Genomic DNA, 21467 nt, shown 5'->3' on the forward strand with positions numbered 1-21467 from the left:
AAGTCTCTAGGATAATTTTAAGCATACCAATATTCACATTATAGAGGTTCCAGAAGGAAAAGAGAGACAGAAGGGGATTGAAAATGTATTTGAGGAAATTATGGCTGAAAGCATCCCAAACCTGAAGAAGGAAACAGATATTCAGGTATGGGAAGCACAGTGGGTCCCAAAAAGATGAACTCAAACAGACACACACCAAAACATAACCTAACTAAAATAGCAAAAGTTAAAGCAAAAGAGAGAATAATAAAGGAAGTAAAAGTGAAAAGTCATATAAAAGGGAATCCCTATAAGGCTATTGGCTGATTTCTCTGCAGAAAATTTGCAGACCAGGAGGGTGTGGCATGACATACTCAAAGTGCTGGAAGGGAGAAACCTACAACCTAGGATACTTTAAACAGCAAGATTATCATTTAGAATAGAAAGAGAGATAAAGGACTTTTCAGATAAGTAGAAACTCAAAGAGTTCATCAGTAATAAACCTACCCTAAAATAAATGATGCAGGATCTTCTCTAAGTGGAACAGAAGTAAAATTCTGTAGGAAATGGAAAATCCCACTAGGAAAAGCAAATATATAGTAAGGACTGAGGATCAACCACTTAAGGAAGCCAGTACAAAATTAAAGGACAAAAAATTATAAAAGCAACTATAATTACAATAATCAGTGGAGGGATAAACATGAAGATGTAAAATATGACATTAAAAACACAAAATGTGAGGGAAGAGAGTAAAAAGTGTAGATCTTTTAAAATGTATTTGAATTTAAATGACTACCAGTTTAAAACATGGAGATACAGTTATAGGGCAACATATATGAGCTCCATGGTAACTGTAAATCAAAAACCTGCAATACACACACAAAAACCAAAAAGAAAGGAACAAAACCATACTACTAAAGAAAAGCATCAAACCAAAAGAGAAGAAATAAAAAGAAGAAGAAATGAACAGAGAAGAACTACAAAAACAATTGGAAATCAAGTAATAAAATGGCAATAAGGACATACCTATCAATAATTACTTTAAATGTCAATGGACTAAATGCTCCAATCAAAACTTGTAGGGTGGATAATTGGATTAAAAAAAGAGACTCTTCCATATGCTGCCTATGAGAGACTCACTTCAGAATTAAAGAAACAGACTGAAAGTGAGGGGATGGAAAAAGATATTTCATGGAAATGGCAACAATAAGAAATCAGGGGTAGGAATACCCGTTCGTATCTTACCCTCATATTTCTAAGATGACTGTTATCACCAATAGCAATATGTCCTACAAATGATAGGTCACATCACACATTAGACACATTCCTAAAGAATGGACACAGGTTGTAGTAGTTGTTCATCCTGGGGTCATTTGTGACAAATTGGCCCAAGCACAGTTTTGTGAGGCTTCCATTACATTGAAATTTGGATTTACTTTGATAGGCCAGAATTAAGATGAAAATGAATAATTTTTAAATGCCTGGAATTATATGGGTATGGTATGGATTAGAGTTCCATTTTTGAAGAGGTTATTGGAGCCAGTCGAGAAATGAAAGATGAGGTCTTGGTAGTACCTTGTAAACTCCAGGAACTATTGAACCCTGCTAATTGAGGACCTCTCAATCCAAGATCATAAACCCTGGTGGCACAGTGCTTGAGAATCTGCCTGCCGATGCAGGGGACACGGGTTCGTGCCCCAGTCTGGGAGGATCCCACATGCCGCGGAGCGGCTGGGCCTGTGAACCATGGCTGCTGAGCCTGCACGTCCGGAGCCTGTGCTCCACAACAGGAAAGGCCACAGCAGTGAGAGGCCCGTGTACCAAAAAATAAAATAAAATAAAATAAAAACATTTTATTTAGTGTCATATTGATGTCTTAGTCAGCTGGGATGTGGTCTAGGAACTCCATTTCAAAACTCTTCAACCTATATTTATCAGGATCAGTGCAGAGGTGGTGTAGCTGTTGTCTGTTTAGACTTCCCAAGCCTATGGGTTTGTGAGAATCTAACTTCAATGAATAAATAGGGATTTATACAGGCAAATGATTAAATTACAGTCATGAAATCTTTAAAAAGTCCTGTTCATGAGCAGGTGGAAGACAGTGGGACTATTGCAGGCAACAAATAACCTCAATCTGTATTCAATTTCCATGAAGTACATTTGTAAATGCTTTCATTTGCCCATTTTTATGATTCAGACAAGGTGGTATACATCCCGCAGGTTCAATCTTGTTAAAGTTGGCTTGTGAAAGTGATCTGGGAAGTCAGGTATTAGTAAAAACTCTGCAACAAACCAGGTATCCATATATCCAGAAACAGCTGTAAGAGCAGGACGAAGTCTAATATGTTGCTAAGATTTCTTTTAATCTCTCATAAGGGGGATCAGGCAGGGTTGGATCAAGTAGCACCATAGAATACTGTCCTTGGTAGTCCACATTTCTCAGAAGCTCTAATGAGATGTGATCATGATCTCATCCATTATATAGCCACGTGGATGATGGGGTATATGGTAGATTCTAGGAGAAGTGCCCAAATCTTTCTCCCCACATTTCTCAGGGGCCAAGAACTAGCTTGTGGGTGTGATTTCACAAAAGCATGGGGGCTAGACTGAGAAGTTATCTGAAGCAACACAAAGGAGAGAAAAATTAAACTGTTTGAGTTCTAAGGTCAAAGGAAACAGGAGAGCCAGTGACAGATGTTGAAATGTAAATGGCTCAAACTTCTCTCCATGTGCTGAAGAATCCCAAATTTATTTCCCCTGACATAATCTTACCTGTGATTTTGTAACCATATATACAACGGTTTATCTGATATCTCCACTTGAATGCCTCACAAGCACCTCAAATTAAACATGACCAAGTTGGAACTCATACTTTACTTTCCCCTCTGAGTTAATTCTTCTAGTGTCCCATATCACATATATATTCAACTGGTTAAGCAAACCAGAAACTTAGACACATTTGAATACCTCTCTTTCTTTCACCCCTTGCCCACAAACCTCTTGAATTACTTCATTTCTATCACCATTTCTGCTACCTGTCATAATTGTTCGTCACCTGGACTATGACAATAGCCTGTTGAAATGTATTATTCACATAAGAGCCAATGTGAACTTTAAAAAATGCCTTCCTATTAAAACTTTTCAAGGGCTTCCCATTGTGTTTAGAATAAAGGCCAAAGTCTTTAACCATGGTTAGCATGGTCTGACCCCTACCTACCTTACCATAAAACTCTCTTATATCATTCTTTTACTTACTGAGGTCTAGCCACGTTAGTTTGTTTTCAGTTTTTCTCAGGTTTTTTTTTTTTTTTTTTTTTTTTTGGCGTTACGCTGGCCTCTCACTGTTGTGGCCTCTCCCGTTGCAGAGCACAGGCTCTGGACGCGCAGGCTTAGCAGTCATGGCTCACGGGCCCATCCGCTCCGTGGCATGTGGGATCTTCCCGGACCGGGCAACAAATCCATGTCCCCTGCATCTCAACCACTGCGCCACCAGGGAAGCCCTTTCTCAGGTATTTTGCTCTATACTTTGTTTTGTCATACCTCAAGGCCTTTGTACATACCATTCTCATAGCCTGGCAATTTATCTTCCTTATCTTAGTCTGATTAATTTATCTTCATTCTTACAATATCAACTCTAATGTCTCTTCTTCTATGAAGCCTTTCTTTTCTCCCTAGACTAAGTTAAACCCTTCTATTATTTGCTAAATTATCCTATATTTCTCCTCCGTAGTACTTATCAGATTTGTAATTCAATACTTATATAAATATTTGTTTTATATTTGGGTTTTCTAATTGAAAGGAATACAAAAGCAGAGATTGTGTCTATGTCTGTTCAGTTAATTATCTTTATTGCTTTATACTGTTCCTGACTCATACTAGGTACTCAATAAATTAATGAATGTGAAACATAGCTAGGAGTCCAAGGTCAAAGGCAATATCACATGTGAGTTGGGAATAAATCTGGAATGTGGGGACCCCACACAATTGCTGAGGCTACTAGTTATGAGTGTTTGGGCTTATTTTGATGAGCTGAGAATGTTATGATTAACAGGTTGAGTCATAGTGGCTTACAAACCCCAAATAGATGGGACTCCTCTCTACACCAACATACACATATAAGGCCAAAAGTTCTTTCCAGCACCTTTCACGCTGATTTTCCATTTCAGTATTTTCCACAAATGTCATTGCTGTGCTCCTAGTCATACCCAACATGTCCCTCTCCATTACTTTTCTTTCTTCTTTTGCTCTCTGTGTCCTAATAAACATAAAATAAATTTTTTCTTTACATACTGACTTTTATTTTTTTATTATTTATTTATTTTTAACATCTTTATTGGAGAATAATTGCTTTAAAATGGTGTGTTAGTTTCTGCTTTATAACAAAGTGAATCAGTTTTACATATACATATATCCCCATATATCTTCCCTCTTGCATCTCCCTCCCTCTCCCACCCTTCTAGGTGGTCACAAAGCACCGAGCTGATCTCCCTGTGTTATGCGACTGCTTCCCACAGGCTATTTTACATTTGGTAGTGTATATATGTCCATGCCACTCTCTCACTTTGTCCCAGCTTACCCTTCCACCTCCCCATATCCTCAAGTCCATTCTCCAGTAGGTCTGTATCTTTATTCCCATCTTGCCCCTAGGTTCTTCTGACCATTTTTTTTCTTTTTCTTTTTTTTTTTAGATTCCATATATATGTGTTAGCATACGGTATTTGTTTTTCTTTTTCTGACTTACTTCACTCTGTATGACAGTCTCTAGGTCCATCCACCTCACTACAAGTAACTCAGTTTCGTTCCTTTTTATGGCTGGGTAATATTCAATTGTATATATGTGCCACATCTTCTTTATCCATTCATCTGTCAATGGACACTTAGGTTGCTTCCATGTCCTGGCTATTGTAAATAGAGCTGCAATGAACATTTTGGTACATCACTCTTTTACATACTGACTTTTAAAATGTGTTTTCTCATCACAATGATAATGCATACTCAGAGAAAGTTTAGAAAATAGAGGAAAAGTAGGAAGAAGAAGTTATCCAATTTTCACCAACCGAATAGAACTACTTTTAATAATTTAACATAGTTCCCTCCAGCCTTTTTATTTCTATGCATAGGTTTTGATTTCCCCTGATTGTTATTATATCAGAATAGTTTTATAATGGAATATTTAAGCAAAGTTTTGTAGTGTTTGAACAATGTCCAACTAAAGGATAAAACAATATTCTGAAACCTTAAAACCTTTACTTGCAAATCAAATTTTATTTATTTATTTTATCTATTTATTTATTTATTTTTCAGAGTTAGCAAAGCACAATTTTATTTTGTAATTTTTTTGCCTTTTTTAAAAAAAACTTTTCTTGGAGTATTGTTGACTTAAGATGTGTTAGATTCAGGTGTACAATAAAGTGAATCAGTTATACATATATATACATATCCACCCTTTTTAGATTCTTTAACAAATTCTTTTCTCATTTAGGTTATTACAGACTATTGAGAAGATTTCCCTGGGCTGCACAGTATGCCCTTGTTGGATATCTATTTAAAGTATTGCAGTGTGTAAATGTCAATCCCAACCTCCCAGTCTCTACCCCCCAACCCTTTCCACCTAGTAACCATAAGTTTGTTCTCTAAGTTTGTGAGTCTCTTTATGTTTTCTAAATAAGTCATTTATATCATTATTTTTAGATTTTACATATAAGTGATGCGTATGATATTTGTCTGTCTATGACTTACTTCACTTAGTATGATAAAATCCAGATCTATCCATGTTGCTGCAAGTGTCATTATTTCATTCAGTTTAATTGCAGAGTAATATTCCATTGTATTTATGTACCACTCTTTTTTTTTTTTTTTCGGTACACGGGCGTCTCACTGTTGTGGCCTCTCCCATTGTGGAGCACAGGCTCCGGACGCACAGGCTCAGCAGCCATGGCTCACGGGCCCAGCCGCTCCACGGCATGTGGGATCTTCCTGGACCCGGGCATGAACCCGTGTCCCCGGCATTGGCAGGCGGACTCTCAATCACTGCACCACCAGGGAAGCCCGTACCACATCTTTGTTATCCATTTATCTGTCAGTGGACATTTAGGCTGCTTGCATGTCTTGGCAATTGTAAACAGTGTTGCAATGAACATTGGGTTGCATGTCTCCTTTCAAACCATGTTTTTCTCCAGAGATATGCCCAGGAGTTGGGTTGTTGGGTCATATGGTAGTTCTATTTTTAGTTTCTTAGGGAACCTCCATAATGTTCTCCATAGTGGCTGTATCAATTTACATTCCCACCGATAGTATAGGAGGGTTCCTTTTTCTCCATACCCTCTCCAGCACTAATTGTTTGTAGACTTTTTGTTGATGGCCATTCTCATTGGTATGAGGTGCTATCTCATTGTAGTTTTTGATTTGCATTTATCAGATAATTAGTGATTTAGAGCATATTTTTATGTGCCTCTTGGCCATCTGTATGTCTTCTTTGGAGAAATGTCTATTTAGGTCTTCTGCCCATTTTTTGATTGTGTTGTTTGTTTGTTTGTTTTGATATTGAGCCACATGAGCTATTTATATTATTTTGGAGATTAAACCCTCTTTGGTCGCATTGGTTGCAAACATTTTTTCACACTCTGTGGGTTGTCTTTTTATTTTGCTTATGGTTTCCTTTGCTGTGCAAAAGCTTTTACGTTTAATTAGGTCCCATTTGTTTATTTTTGTTTTTATTTCCATTACTCTAGGGGGCAGGTCCAAAAAGATCTTGCTGCAATTTATGTTAAAGAGTGTTCTGCCTATGTTTTTCTCTAAGAGTTTTATAGTATCTGGTCTTACATTTAGGTCTTCAATCCATTTTGAGTTTATTTTTGTGTATGGTGTTAAGGAATGTTCTAATTTCACTTTTTACATGTAGCTTTCCAATTTCCCAGCACCAATTATTGAAGAGACAGTCTTTTCTCCATTGTATAGCCTTGCCTCCTTTGTTGTAAATTAATTGACCATAAGTACCTTAGTTATTTCTGTGCTTTCTATCCCATTCCATTGATCTAATTTTCTGGGATTTTGTGCCCATACCTTACTGTTTTGATGACTGTAGCTTTGTAGTATAGTCTGAAGTCAGGAAGCCTGATTCCTCCAGCTTCCAGCTTCGTTTTTCTTTCTCAACATTGCTTTGGCTATTCAGGTTCTTTTGTGTCTCCATACAAATTTTAAGATTTTTTGTTCTACTTCTGTGAAAAATGCCATTGGTAATTTGACAGGAATTGCATTGAATCTGTAGATTTCCTTGGGTAGTATAATCATTTTGACAATTAATTTTTCCATTCCAAGAACATGGTGTATCTTTCCACCTGTTTGTGTTATCTCTGATTTCTTTCATCAGCATCATATAGTTTTCTGAGTACAGATATTTTTGCCTCCTTATGTAGGTTTATTCCTACGTATTTTATTCTTTTTTGATGTGATGGTAAATGGGATTGTTTCTTTTTTTGTCGATAAGTACTTGTTTATTGATTAAACTGAATTTTTAAAAACAAAGCAAAGCAAAAACTTCCTTCTACTACTAAGCAGAATCCACATAGGTAAATTCCTGACCAAAACCAGCTGATCCACTGTTGGTATTATGGCCTTAAAAAATTACCCATCAAGAAAATCATACAGTGTGAAGAGTCCAGGAACCCAGCTCTGCTAAATCTGAGGCTGCTGCAGAGACTACCAATGAAAAGGATTGTCATTGTAGGTATTGTTGACCATAGTTTTTTGAACTTTCTGAAAAGCAAAGTTTTGACTCAAAAATCCATATTCTGTCAAAATGGCATCAGGCAAAAAGCTGGGGAAGAGAAACCTAGGTGGACCCTCAGTTCAGTTTTCAGATACCATGGGTTCAGGAATCTGGCCAAGCTGTTTATGGAGAGGAGCACTCCAGTTCACTATATTATAGTGTGCTGGGAGTTAAAAACACAAAAATATAGATGAGGAGAAACAGGTGGTAACAAACGTCAAACCTCTACCACCAGGCCCATCATATCTTGAGCATCTCACAGTCTGTGAAATCCTGTTCAAAAAGGGTCACCTAGAAAAAAAATCCCATTGCTTATAAATCAATTTCCCCTCATTTTTAAAAAAATGTTCCACTTATGTACATTTTAAAGATGAACCATTTACAAGCCTGTGCAGTTTGCCTGCTTGGCTCATAGGAGGGAAATAATGCAGAAAACCTCAGGATGGACAGAGATAATATAGCTGTGAGAAAGGTTGTCCTGGATGTTTGCTCCTTTCCCCTGTGTATTACAGTACATTTCAGTTTATAGCCATGAGTACATACAATTAAAAAAATTCCCTCACACAAATTGTAGAAAAAATTTTCTTTCTTTGAAGCTGGCAGTGAAAAATAAAGATTCATATCGTTTTCTTTGTGCACAATCCTATGTGTTTCTTCTTCAGGTAATATTCTTCTTTAAGCATTAAGAGAAATAGGTGAAAGCCACAGGGTAAGCAGGATTTCAACAAGTGGTCTGTCTTTTTAAAATTCAAAACAACTTCTTGCACATCCCTTGAACACGTATGCTGTCCACTTAACAGGAGGAAGTTCAACAAAGCAGGGACTGTCCCTGTGGATTGTAGGATGAAGACCTGTACACTGGCAATGGCTTCTACTGTAAGGTTCTGTGTGATCACCTCAGTACCTCTTGCTTGCTAATGACCCATTTATGATCCTTTGTCCAGAGTGATGGTGTGAGAATGAGGAAGAGGGCCAAGGATCACAAGTGCAAGGAATATTGGTTTTGTTGTTTTTGTTGGAGGGAGGATGGTGAGGAAAAAAATCTATTCATTATTCTGGATGATTAAAGGTGGTTTTGTGCATTTTTAAAGCCACCATTTTATGTTTAGAATTGCTGTAGAAACCAACATCTCTAGAGAGGGAAGGAAAGAAAGGAAAAGGAAGAGAGAGTTCAGTGGGATTTTTTTTCCATTTTCATTTTTACATAAAAGTGTTAAGAACACAATGAAACAACTTTTTTATCCATATATATATATATATATATATATATATATATATATATATATAGTAACTCAGTTTGTGAGCTACAATTTTTGTCTTTCCCACCTTCACACTGACAATGGTTAAATAGCATTATGCCCAAAGACTTTGGCCACACAGTAAAACAAACAAAACCCAGATGTACTGTGATACAGTTGAGGTAAAAGGGGAAACATAAAATTTAACATTTGCCCAGGAAGGATTTTTTTCCTTTTTCTTGATTGAAAAATTTTTTTAAAGTCACAAAAACCTGTTTTTAGCAGAAGTGAATGACCACCGGGTCACCTCATTGTCTCAGATATTATCACTATCAGTTTTCCTAATAATCCACAAATCCACAGGGATGTATAAGTCAACATCTGGGGGGAGTGGTGGCATAAAATTAAAAACATATAAACCAAATACCCTCACCTGGTATAATTCCTTTACCCTCTACCTTCCCTCACACTTTCCTACCCCCACTCCACATGACCCCACCCACATCACCCCAACACTCAAATCTCCTTCAGATCTAGGTCAGCTTCTTCAAAGCTGTAGAAGGACTCGGTCTTGCTTTCACCCTCAAAGAGCTGGTTAAGGCTTTCAGGCTCAACTGCCTCTTCAGGAGATGACCTGGGTTGGGAAGTGGAAGCTGAGGGCTCCTCAGACTGTTCCCCACTCAACTGCAATTGCTCCTCCAGGGAGGCAATTAGCTCCTCTTACATATCAGCAGTTCTTATAGGTGAGTTAATGTTGCCATCAGGGCCAGGCAGAATGCTGGCTACAAAGAAGGACTGCAGAACTAGCTCTGGACAGTCCCCAATGACACCAGGCACCTCTGCCAGCCAGACCAGAACCAGTTGAAGCAGGACATCAGAATCACATGCAGTATCTGCCATTTCCCCAGCCTGCTCCTTCCACTTTTTATGCCTGAATTTCTTGACAGTTCTTTTGATGCATGCATGTAATGGTGGATTTTGGAGCTACAGCCTGCTGGGACAACTGCAGGTAAAGTGTTAGAGGCACTAAGCATGGCCAGCACCTCTTCTGACAAATGAGTGCAATGACGGTCCATCACAAGCATGCCTTTGCTGTGTGGGCAAGTTGTGTGCTTCTTCCACACTCCGGTTGACCACAATTCCATGATTTCATCATCACTGTGGCCAGTCTCCTTTGCCTCTAGCACGATAGAGTCTGGCACGTTAGCAGGCTGATCCTTCTGTCCTTGGTAGAAAACCAGGATAGGGAGGACAGTGCCATCTGCCACAATGGCCAACATTACATCACACCAAGCCTCCCCTGTGCCCACTGTCTGCAGAGCATTCTCCTTTCAGTCATCACTGCGCAGTACCTTTGTATCCAGGAACAAGGAGATCTCATCAATAGCCACAATAATAGACAAGTGTAAGTCCTAGTTGTGAATTTGTCATTGCACAAATTCAATGAAGAGTCTTGCATTTTCTGCCACATCCTTACGTAGAGTGGGCCACAGCTCATGGAGCATGGGGAGTCAGGTGATGCCTTAGAATGAAAGGTACAGCCCACTCATAAGAGATTTTAACACACCCCCCTTTAAAAAGCATCCTATTTTGATGGCCTTCTGGAACAAGATCTCCTCATTTACAGATAGCTGTTGCTCTCGTTGGGTCAGCATCCACTCAGCCAGTTTCTCTTCTGCCTCTAAGTTCAGATATTTGCCCTCCAGATTCTCCCCATGCAAAGCCTGGAAGTGCCGAAGCCAAAGCTGGATGCGTCACTGGGAGGTACGGAAGTGTTCAGCTGCCTGCTCTGTATTGCAGCATAGGGCAAACAGTACCACCAGAAGCTTCTTCACAGAAGAAAAGCTATTGCCATTTTGTTAATTCTTTTGGATTTATTTTTGTAGGTCTTTTTTCTTCTCTTCCTCTTTTGTTCTCTTCTCTTGTATTTTGTTGATTATCTTTAGAGTTGTGTTTGGATTCTGTTTTCTTTTTGGTGTGTGTATCTATTGTAGATTTTTGGTTTATGTTTACCATGAGGTTTTGATATAGCAGTCTATATATATATATATATATATATATATATATATATATATATATACAAGATTGTTTTAAGTTGCTGGTTTCTTAATTTCAAATGCATTTATAATATCCTGCATTTGTGCTCTCCTCTCTCACAATTGTTGGTTTTGATATATTTGTGGGTGGATTATTTCCTAACTTTACTGTATGCATGCCTTTACCAGTGAGCTTTTCCATTCTTAATTTTTTGTTTCTATTTTCAGCCTTTTATTTTCCTCTTAGAAAAGTTCTTTTAGCATTTGTTGCAAAACTGGTCTGGTAGTGCTGAATTCTCTTAGCTTTTGCTTGTCTGTAAAGCTTTTGATTTCTCCATTGAATCTGAATGAGAGCCTTGCTCGGTAGGGTATTCTTCGTTATAGGTTCTTCCCTTTCTTTACTTTAAATATATCATGCCACTCTCTTCTGTCCTGCAGAGTTTCTGCTGAGAAATCAGCTGACAACCTTATGGAAATTCCCTTGTATGTTATTTGTTGCTTTTCTCATGTTGAATTTAAGATTTTTTCTTTGTCTTTAATTTTTGTCAGTTTGATTACTATGTGTCTTGGCATGTTCCTCCTTAAGTTTACCCTCCCTGGGACTCTCTGCACTTCCTGGACTTGGTGACTGTTTCCTTTCCCAAGTTAGGGAAGTTTTCAGCTATTATCATTTCAAATATTTTCTCAGGTCCTTTCTCTCTCTCTTCTCCTTCTGGGACCCTTATAATGCAAATGTTGATGTGCTTAATATTGTCCCAGAGGACTCTGAGACTGTCCTCATTTCTTTTCATTCTTTTTTCTTTATTGTATTCCGTGGCAGTGATTTCCACCATTCTGTCTTCCAGCTCACTTTTCCATTCTTCTGCCTCAGTTATGTTGCTATTGATTCCTTCTAGTCTCTATTTCATTTCTGTTAATTTATTGTTCTTCTATTTTTGTTTGTTCTTTAGTTTCTTCTAGCTCTTTGGTAAATATTTCTTGTATCTTCTCGATCTGTGCTTCCATTCTTTTTCTGAGATCTTGGATCATCTTTACTATCATTACTCTGAATTCTTTTTTGGTTATATTGCCTACCTCTATTTTACTTAGTTTTTCTTCTGGGGTTTTATCTTGTTTCTTCATCTGGGACATGTTCCTCTGTCATCTCATTTTGTCTAACTTTCTGTGATTGCGGTTTCTGTTCCACAGGCTGCAGTGTTCTAGTTCTTCTTTCATCTGTTGTCTTCCCCCAGTGGATGAGGTTGTCAAAGAGGCTTGTGCAGGTTTCCTGGTGGGAAGAACTGGTTTACTCCCATTGGTGGGTGGAGCTGTGTCTTGTCTCTCTAGTGGGGAGGGCTGTGTCAAAGGGTGTGCTTATCAGGCAGCTCTGTGCTCAGGAAGAGTGTAAGAAGCCTGTCTGCTGTGTTCCTGCCCTGTTGGGTGTTTGGCTTGAGGCATCCCAGCACTGGAGCCTATAATATGTTGGATGAGGCCAGGTCTTGGTGAGAAAATGGTGACCTCCAGGAAGGCTCACTCCAATGAGTAGCCCCCAGAACTCCCACCACCAATGTCTTTGTCCCCACAGTGTGCCACAGTCACCCCCCACCTCCAGCAGGAGGCCCTCCAACATGAGCAGTTGGGTCTTTCCCAGTCTCCTATGAGGTCGCTTCTTTCTTCCCTGATCCTTGTGTGCACAACACCCTGTGTGCACCATCCAAGAGTGGAGTTTCTGTTTCCCCCATTCCTGTGGAATTCCTGTGATCATACCCCACTGGCCTTCAAAGCCAGATTCTCTGGGGCCTCTTCTTCCCATTGCCAGATCCCCAGGCTGGAAAGCCTGATGTGGGGCTCAGAATTTTCACTCCTATGGGAGAACTTCTGTGGTATAATTATTTTCCAGTTTGTGTATCACCCACCTGGTGAATATGGGATTTGTTTTTATTGTGATTGTGTTACTCCTGCCCTCTTGTTGTGGCTTCTTCTTTGTCTTTGGATGTAGGGTATCTCTTTTGGTAGGTTCCAGTGATTTTTGCCAATGCTTGTTCAGCAGTTAGTTGTAGTTTTGGTGTTTTCATAAGATGAGGTGAGTTCACATCCTTCTACTCTGCTATCTTAAGACTGGCTTCTGACAGAGTTTATGCATTTTAAATAAACAATCGTTTTAGTCATACTTTATGCACTTCTGTGTGATGCTAGACAGTTTTATTCATCAAGTGACAGTGAAGTGCATTGGCTTGACTCCAAAAAACCTCAAATGGAATACAGTTTAATGAATGGGAGACCTTGAGATGTAAGCATCATTGTTTCTTAATTTGTAATATAAAAAGAGTGTGATGACCATATGAATCTCAGAGTATGAAGATTTGGAGAGAATTTTGAGAATCAAGTAAAATATTTTTGCTCTACCATCAAAGTGTACAAGGCAGAACAATCATTTTTCAAATAATCCAAGGCAGAGCCTGAGAGCATGGTGGCCTGGGAGCAAGTGGTGCCTTTATCTGTGGTTGTGGCTCCAGCACACTCAGTTCTTCCAGGCCCAGCCCCAGTGCAGTGAGCTCCTGTGGGGGCCAACACAGCCCAGCTCATGGCTCCTGCTCTGTCTCCCACTGTGGTTCTGGCTTGATCCTAATTTTCATACAATGGGATTTCACAAATAAAAATTTAAATTCTAAGTTTTCAGATCATGATTCTAAACATAGTTTTATGTTTAGGCCTCAATATTGTCACACATATAGTCTTCACTAATGATACACACACATAAGCATACATGTGCATGCATGAAATGTTTATTTCTATTATAGTAATAGAATTTTGGCTATCTTTAACACACCCAATTCCTATTAGTCTGGGAACAATCTCTCAGTCAACATTTCATTTGCTCAGAAATTATTCCTGAACAAATATTTTCAGCCTCCCTCTCTGACACTGATGGGGAAAAGCCAGCACCAGCTGGATGTGGGAAAAGAAAAAGGAAGAAACTGAGTAACTCTGTGAACTAGGTGGTCAGAATGGGGAAGGAGGACTACCTAGTTAGGCTAGTGAGCATAAAACATTAATTCTTTTACAATTAGCTTTCTGTTTCCTGGTTACTTGAAAAAGAAGTTTAAGGGTATTGATATTTCATTTTCCGGTATTTTCTGTTGCCAATTAAAACTAATTAACACATTTTATTTATTAATTATTTTAGATTCCTACATTTCTTATCATCTTAAGCTGCTTATTTATGTACAAGTCAGGTCAGCACTAGATTTCAGCCCTTGTATCCCTGGGAACAACACACTAGAAAGTCTTATGACTGACTAACTGCATATTTACACTAATCTACTTCTTTGCTGTATCATGACAACTGCTTTCTATAATTTGCTACTTTAATTCTCTAACCCAGATATTGTACTGAAACATACTAGAAGTTTCTATCATTCCATTTTCATTACCTTCATTCTTCTAATCTGTTACTTTCCCTCTACCTGCACCCCCTACATCTACATCTCTATTCTTCTTACCAGATTTAATAAAGACCATTGTCATTAGGAAAAAATGTAATGTTGATGGTGCAGCATATGTAGTAAGCCCTACTATCAACCTCTGTCATGTTTTAAAGATGCAGCAATACATTTACTATCTTAGTCTAACTACTGATCTGAGTATCCATGAATAGTTTTATTGGTTACAGAGAGTAGAACTAATAGAAATGACATGATGAATCTGTCTTGGTAGTGAAAAAGGGAATGTTAATTATTTCAGGTGCAGAAGTTCTAATTATTTCATTTTTCAAGTAAATGGTCAAGGTAAGCATAAAGCATACACACTTGGCTCTTTGTAGATCATATATCATTATTTTAAACAATATTTCAGAAAAATCAGATCTATTGCAGTTTTATATTACACATTCTTTTGAGGGTTGTGAAAAATGCTCCATATGGGTTGGTCTCTCTCTCTTTCTCTCTCTCCCTCTCTCTCATTTTATCTCTCATTTTCCTTTTCTTTACTTTTTTTTCTTCTCTCCTTCCTTCTATTCTTATTTTGTCTCCCACCCTCCCTTTCTTCCTTCTTATTTTGTAAATTAAAAACAAATATCTGGAGTGCAGGAGGAAGATGGCAGAAGAGTAAGACGTGGAGATCATCTTCCTCCCCACAGATACACCAAAAATACATCTACACGTGGAACAACTCCTACAGAACACATACTGAATGCTGACAGAAGACCTCAGACCTCCCAAAAGGCAAGAAACTCCCCCCGTACCTGGGTAGGGCAAAAGAAAAAAAAGAAAAAACAGAGACAAAAGAATGGGGACAGGACCTGCACCAGCGGGAGGGAGCTGTGAAGGAGGAAAGGTTTCCACACACTAGGAAGCCCCTTGTGGGTGGAGAATGCAGGAGGCAGAGGGGGAAGCTTCGGAGCCGTGGAGGAAAGCACAGCAACAGGGGTGTGGAGGACAAAGCGGGGAGATTCCTGCACAGAGGATCGGTGCCGACCAGCACTCACCAGCCCGAGAGGCTTGTCTGCTCACCCGCCGGGGTGGGCGGGGATGGGAGTAGAGGCTCGGGCTTCAGTCAGAACACAGGGAGAGGACTGGGGATGGCGGCTTGAACACAGCCCGAAGGGGTTAGTGCACCATGGCTAGCTGGGAGGGAGTCCGGAGAAATGTCTGCACCTGCCGAAGAGGCAAGAGACATTTTCTTCCCACTTTGTTTCCTGGTGTGTGAGGAGAGGGGTTTAAGAGCACTGCTTAAAGGAACTCCAGAGATGGGCATGAGCCGTGGCTAAAAGCGCGGACCACAGAGATGGGCGAGAGACGCTAAGGCTGCTGCTGCCGCCACCAAGGGGCCTGTGTGCGAGCACAGGTCACTATCCACACTCCCCTTCTGGGGAGCCTCTGCAGCCTGCCACTGCCAGGTTCCCGGGATCCAGGGACAACTTCCCCGGGAGAACGCACAGTGGGCCTCAGGCTGGTGCAACGTCATGCCAGCCTCTGCCACCGGAGGCCCGCCCTGCATGCTGTGCCCCTCCCTCCCCCCAGCCTGAGACTGCCAGAGCCTCCGAATCAGCGGCTCCTTTAACCCCGTCCTGTCTCAGCAAGCACCAGATGCCCTCCAGCGACCTACACACAGAGGCAGGGCCGAATCCAAAGCTGAGCCCCGGGAGCTGTGCGAACAAAGAAGAGAAAGGGAAATCTCTCCCAGCAGCCTCAGAAGCAGCGGATTAAAGTTCCACAATCAACTTGATGTACCCTGCATCTGTGGAATACATGAATAGATAACGAATGATCCCAAATTGAGGAGGTAGACTTTGAGAGCAAGATCTATGATTTTTTCGCCTTTTCCTCTTTCTGTGAATGTGTATGTGTGTGCTTCTGTGGGAGATCTTGTCTGTATAGCTTTGCTTCCACCATTTGTCCTAGGGTTCTAACCGTCCATTGTTTTTTTTCTTTTAATTTTTTTCTTAATAATTAATTTTAATTACTTTATTATACTTTTCTTTCTTTCTTTCTTTCATTCTTTCTTTCTTTCTTTCTTTCTTTCTTTCTTTCTTTCTTTCTTTCATTCTCTCTTTCTTTCTTTCTTTCCTTCCTTCCCTCCTTTAGACAACGAATCATCCCAAATTGAGGAGGTGGACTTTGAGAGCAAGATTTATGATTTTTTCCCCTTTACCTCTTTTTGTGAGGGTGTAGGTGTATGCTTCTGTGTGAGATTTTGTCTGTATAGCTTTCCTTCCACCATTTGTCCTAAAGTTCTATCCGTCCCTATTTTTTTTAAATAATTATTTTTAAATTCAATAATTTTATTATACTTTCTTTTATTTTACTGTATCTTCTTTCTTTCTGTCTTTTTTCCTTCCTTCCCTCCTTCCTTCCTTCCTTCCTTCCTCCCTCCCTCCCACCCTCCTTTCTTTCCTTCTTGCTTTATTTCCTTCTTTTCTTCTTTCTTTCTTTCTTTCTTTCTTTCATTTCTTCCTTCCTTCCTTCGGTTGCCCCTTCCTTCATTCCTTCCTTCCTTACATCCTTTCCTTCCTTCTTTGTTTCCTTCTTCCTACTTCTACAAATTCTCTATAATTTCTCTCCCTTTTATTCTGAGCCATGTGGATGAAAGGCTCTTGGTGCTACAGCCAGGTGTCAGGGCTCTGCCTCTGAGGTGGGAGAGCCAACTTCAGGACACTGGTCAACAAGAGACCTCCCAGCTCCACATAATACCAAACGGTGAAAATCTCCCGGAGACCTCCATCTTAACACCAGCACCCAGCTTCACTCAACGAACAGCAAGCTACAGTGCTGGACAACCTATGCCAAACAACTCCAAAACAGGAACACAACACCACCTGTTAGCAGAGAGGCTGCCTAAAATCATAATAAGTCCACAGACACCTCAAAACACACCACCAGACGTGGACTTGCCCACTAGAGAGACAAGATCCAGCCTCATCCAGCACAACACAGGCACTAGTCCCCTCCACCAGGAAGCCTACACAACCCACTAAACCAACCTCAGCCATTGCAGACAGACATGAAAAACAATGGGAACTATGAACCTGCAGCCTGCAAAAAGGAGACCCCAAACTCAGTAAGATAAGCAAAATGAGAAGACAGAAAATCACACAGCAGATGAAGGAGCAAGATAAAAATCCACCAGACCTAACAAATGAAGAGGAAATAGGCAATCGGCCTGAAAAAGAATTCAGAATAATGATAGTAAGGATGATCCAAAATCTTGGAAATAGAATGGACAAAATGCAAGAAAGATTTAAGAAGGAACTAGAAGAAATAAGGATGAAACAAGCAACGATGAACAACACAATAAATGAAATTAAAAATACTCTAGATGGGATCAATAGCAGAAGAACTGAGGCAGAAGAATGGATAAGTGACCTGGAAGCTAAACTAGTGGAAATAACTACTGCAGAACAGAAAAAAGAAAAAAGAATGAAAAGAACTGAGGACCATCTCAGAGACCTCTGGGACAACATTAAATGCACCAACATTCGAATTATAGGGGTTCCATAAGAAGAAGAGAAAAAGAAAGGGACTGAGAAAATATTTGAAGAGATTATAGTTGAAAACTTCCCTAATATGGGAAAGGAAATAGTTAATCAAGTCCAGGAAGCACAGAGAGTCCCATACAGGATAAATCCAAGCACAAATACAACAAGACACATATTAATCAAACTGTCAAAAATTAAATACAAAGAAAGCATACTAAAAGCAGCAAGGGAAAAACAACAAATAACACACAAGGGAATCCCCATAAGGTTAACAGTTGATCTCTCAGCAGAAACTCTGCACACCAGAAGGGAGTGGCAGGACATACTCAAAGTGATGAAGGAGAAAAACCTGCAACCAAGATTACTCTATCCAGCAAGGATCTCATTCAGATTTGATGGAGAAATTAAAACCTTTACAGACAAGCAAAAGCTGAGAGAGTTCAGCACCACCAAACCAGCTTTACAACAAATGCTAAAGGAACTTCTCTAGACAAGAAACACAAGAGAAGGAAACGACCTATAATAACGAACCCAAAACAATTTAGAATATGGGAATAGGAACATACATATCGATAATTACCTTAAATGTAAATGGACTAAATGCTCCCACCAAAAGACACAGATTGGCTGAATGGATACAAAAACAAGACCCATATATATGCTGTCTACAAGAAACCCACTTCAGACCTAGAGATGCATACAAACTGAAAATAAGGGGATGGAAAATGATATTCCATGCAAATGGAAACCAAAAGAAAGCTGGAGTAGCAATTCTCATATCAGACAAAATAGCTTTTAAAATAAAGACTCTAAGAAGAGACAAAGAAGGCCACTACATAATGATAAAGGGATGAATCCAAGAAGAAGATATAACAATTGTAAATATTTATGCACCCAACATAGGAGCACCTCAATACATAAGGCAAAAACTAACAGCCATAAAAGGGGAAATTGACAGTAACACATTCATAGCAGGGTACTTTAACACCCCACTTTCACCAATGGACAGGTCATCCAAAATGAAAATAAATAAGGAAACACAAGCTTTAAATGATACATTAAACAAGATGGACTTAATTGATATTTATAGGACACTCCATCCAAAAACAACAGAATACACATTTTTCTCAAGTGCTCATGGAACATTCTCCAGGATAGATCATATCTTGAGTCACAAATGAAGCCTTGGAAAATTTAAGAAAATTGAAATTGTATCAGTATATTTTCCGACCACAATGCCATGAGACTAGGTATCAATTACAGGAAAAAATCTGTAAAAAATACAAACACATTGAGACTAAACAATACTCTACTTAATAACGAAGTGATCACTGAAGAAATCAAAGAGGAAATTAAAAATAAATACCTAGAAACAAATGACAATGGAGACACAATGACCCAAAACCTATGGGATGAAGCAAAAGCAGTTCTAAGAGGGAAGTTTATAACAATACAAGCCCACCTTAAGAAGTAGGAAACATCTCAAATAAACAACCTAACCTTGCACCTCAAGCAATTAGAGAAAGAAAGAAAAAAGAACCCCGAAGTTAGCAGAAGGAAAGAAATCATAAAAATCAGATCAGAAATAAATGAAAAAGAAATGAAGGAAACAATAGCAAAGATCAATGAAACTAAAAGCTGGTTCCTTGAGAAGATAAACAAAATTGATAAACCATTAGCCAGACTCGTCAAGAAAAAAAGGGAAAAGACTCAAATCAATAAAATTAGAAATGAAAAAGGAGAAGTAACAACTGACACAGCAGAAATAAAAAAGAACATGAGAGATTACTGCAAGAAACTGTATGCCAATAAAATGGACAATCTGGAAGAAATGGACAAATTCTTAGAAATGCACAACCTGCCAAGACTGAATCAGGAAGAAATAGAAAATATGAACAGACCAATCACAAGCACTGAAATTGAAACTGTGATTAAAAATCTTCCAACAAACAAAAGCCCAGGACCAGATGGCTTCACAGGTGAATTCTATCAAACGTTTAGAGAAGAGCTAACACCTATCCTTCTCAAACTCTTCCAAAACATAGCAGAGGGAGGAACACTCCCAAATTCCTTCTACGAGGCCACCATCACCTTGATACCAAAACCAGACAAGGATGTCACAAAGAAAGAAAACTACAGGCCAATATCACTGATGAACACAAATGCAAAAATCCTCAACAAAATACTAGCAAACAGAATCCAACAGCACATTAAAAGGATCACCATGATCAAGTGGGGTTTATTACAGGAATGCAAGGATTCTTCAATATACGCAAATCTATCAATGTGATAAACTATATTAACAAATTGAAGGAGCCAATCCAATACGATAATCTCAATAGATGCAGAGAAAGTTTTTGACATAATTCAACACCCATTTATGATAAAAACCCTGCAGAAAGTAGGCATAGAGGGAACTTTCTTCAACATAATAAAGGCCATATATGACAAATCCACAGCCAACATCATCCTCAATGGTGAAAAGCTGAAAGCATTTCCACTAAGATCAGGAACAAGACAAGTTTGCCCACTCTCACCACTCTTACTCAATATAGTTTTGAAAGTTTTAGCCACAGTAATCAGAGAAGAAAAGGAAATAAAAGAAATCCAAATCGGAAAAGAAGAAGTAAAGCTTTCACTGTTTGCAGATGATATGATACTATACATAGAGAATCCTAAAGATGCTACCAGAAAACTACTAGAGCTAATCAATGAATCTGGTAAAGTTGCAGGATACAAAATTAATGCACAGAAATCTCTTGCATTCCTACACACTGATGATGAAAAATCTGAAAGTGAAATAAAGCAAACACTCCCATTTACCACTGCAACACAAAGAATAAAATATCTAGGTATAATCCTACCTAAGGGGACAAAAGACCTATATGCAGAAAATTATAAGACACCAATGAAAGAAATTGAAGATGATTCAAATAGATAGAGAGATATACCATGTTCTTGGATTGGAAGAATCGACATTGTGAAAATGACTCTACTAACCAAAGCAATCTAAAGATTCAATGAAATTGCTATCAAACTACCACTGGCATTTTTCACAGAACTAGAACAAAACATTTCACAATTTGTATGGAGACACAAAAGACCCTGAGTAGCCAAAGCAATCTTGAGAATGAAAAACAGAGCTGGAGGAATCAGGTTCCCTTGCTTCAGACTATACTACAAAGCTACAGTAATCAAGACAGTATGGTACTGGCACAAAAACAGAAAGATAGATCAATGGAAGAGGATAGAAAGCAAAGAGATAAACCCACACACATATGGTCACCTTATCTTTGATAAAGGAGGCAGGAATGTACAGTGGAGAAAGGACAGCCTCTTCAATAAGTGGTGCTGGGAAAACTGGACAGGTATCTGTAAAAGTATGAGATTAGATCACTCCCTAACACCATACAGAAAAATAAGCTCAAAATGGATTAAAGACCTAAATGTAAGGCCAGAAACTATCAAACTCTTAGAGGAAAACATAGGCA

This window comes from Phocoena phocoena, chromosome X (genome assembly GCF_963924675.1).
Source record: "Phocoena phocoena chromosome X, mPhoPho1.1, whole genome shotgun sequence".
In the NCBI taxonomy this organism is placed as follows: domain Eukaryota; kingdom Metazoa; phylum Chordata; class Mammalia; order Artiodactyla; family Phocoenidae; genus Phocoena; species Phocoena phocoena.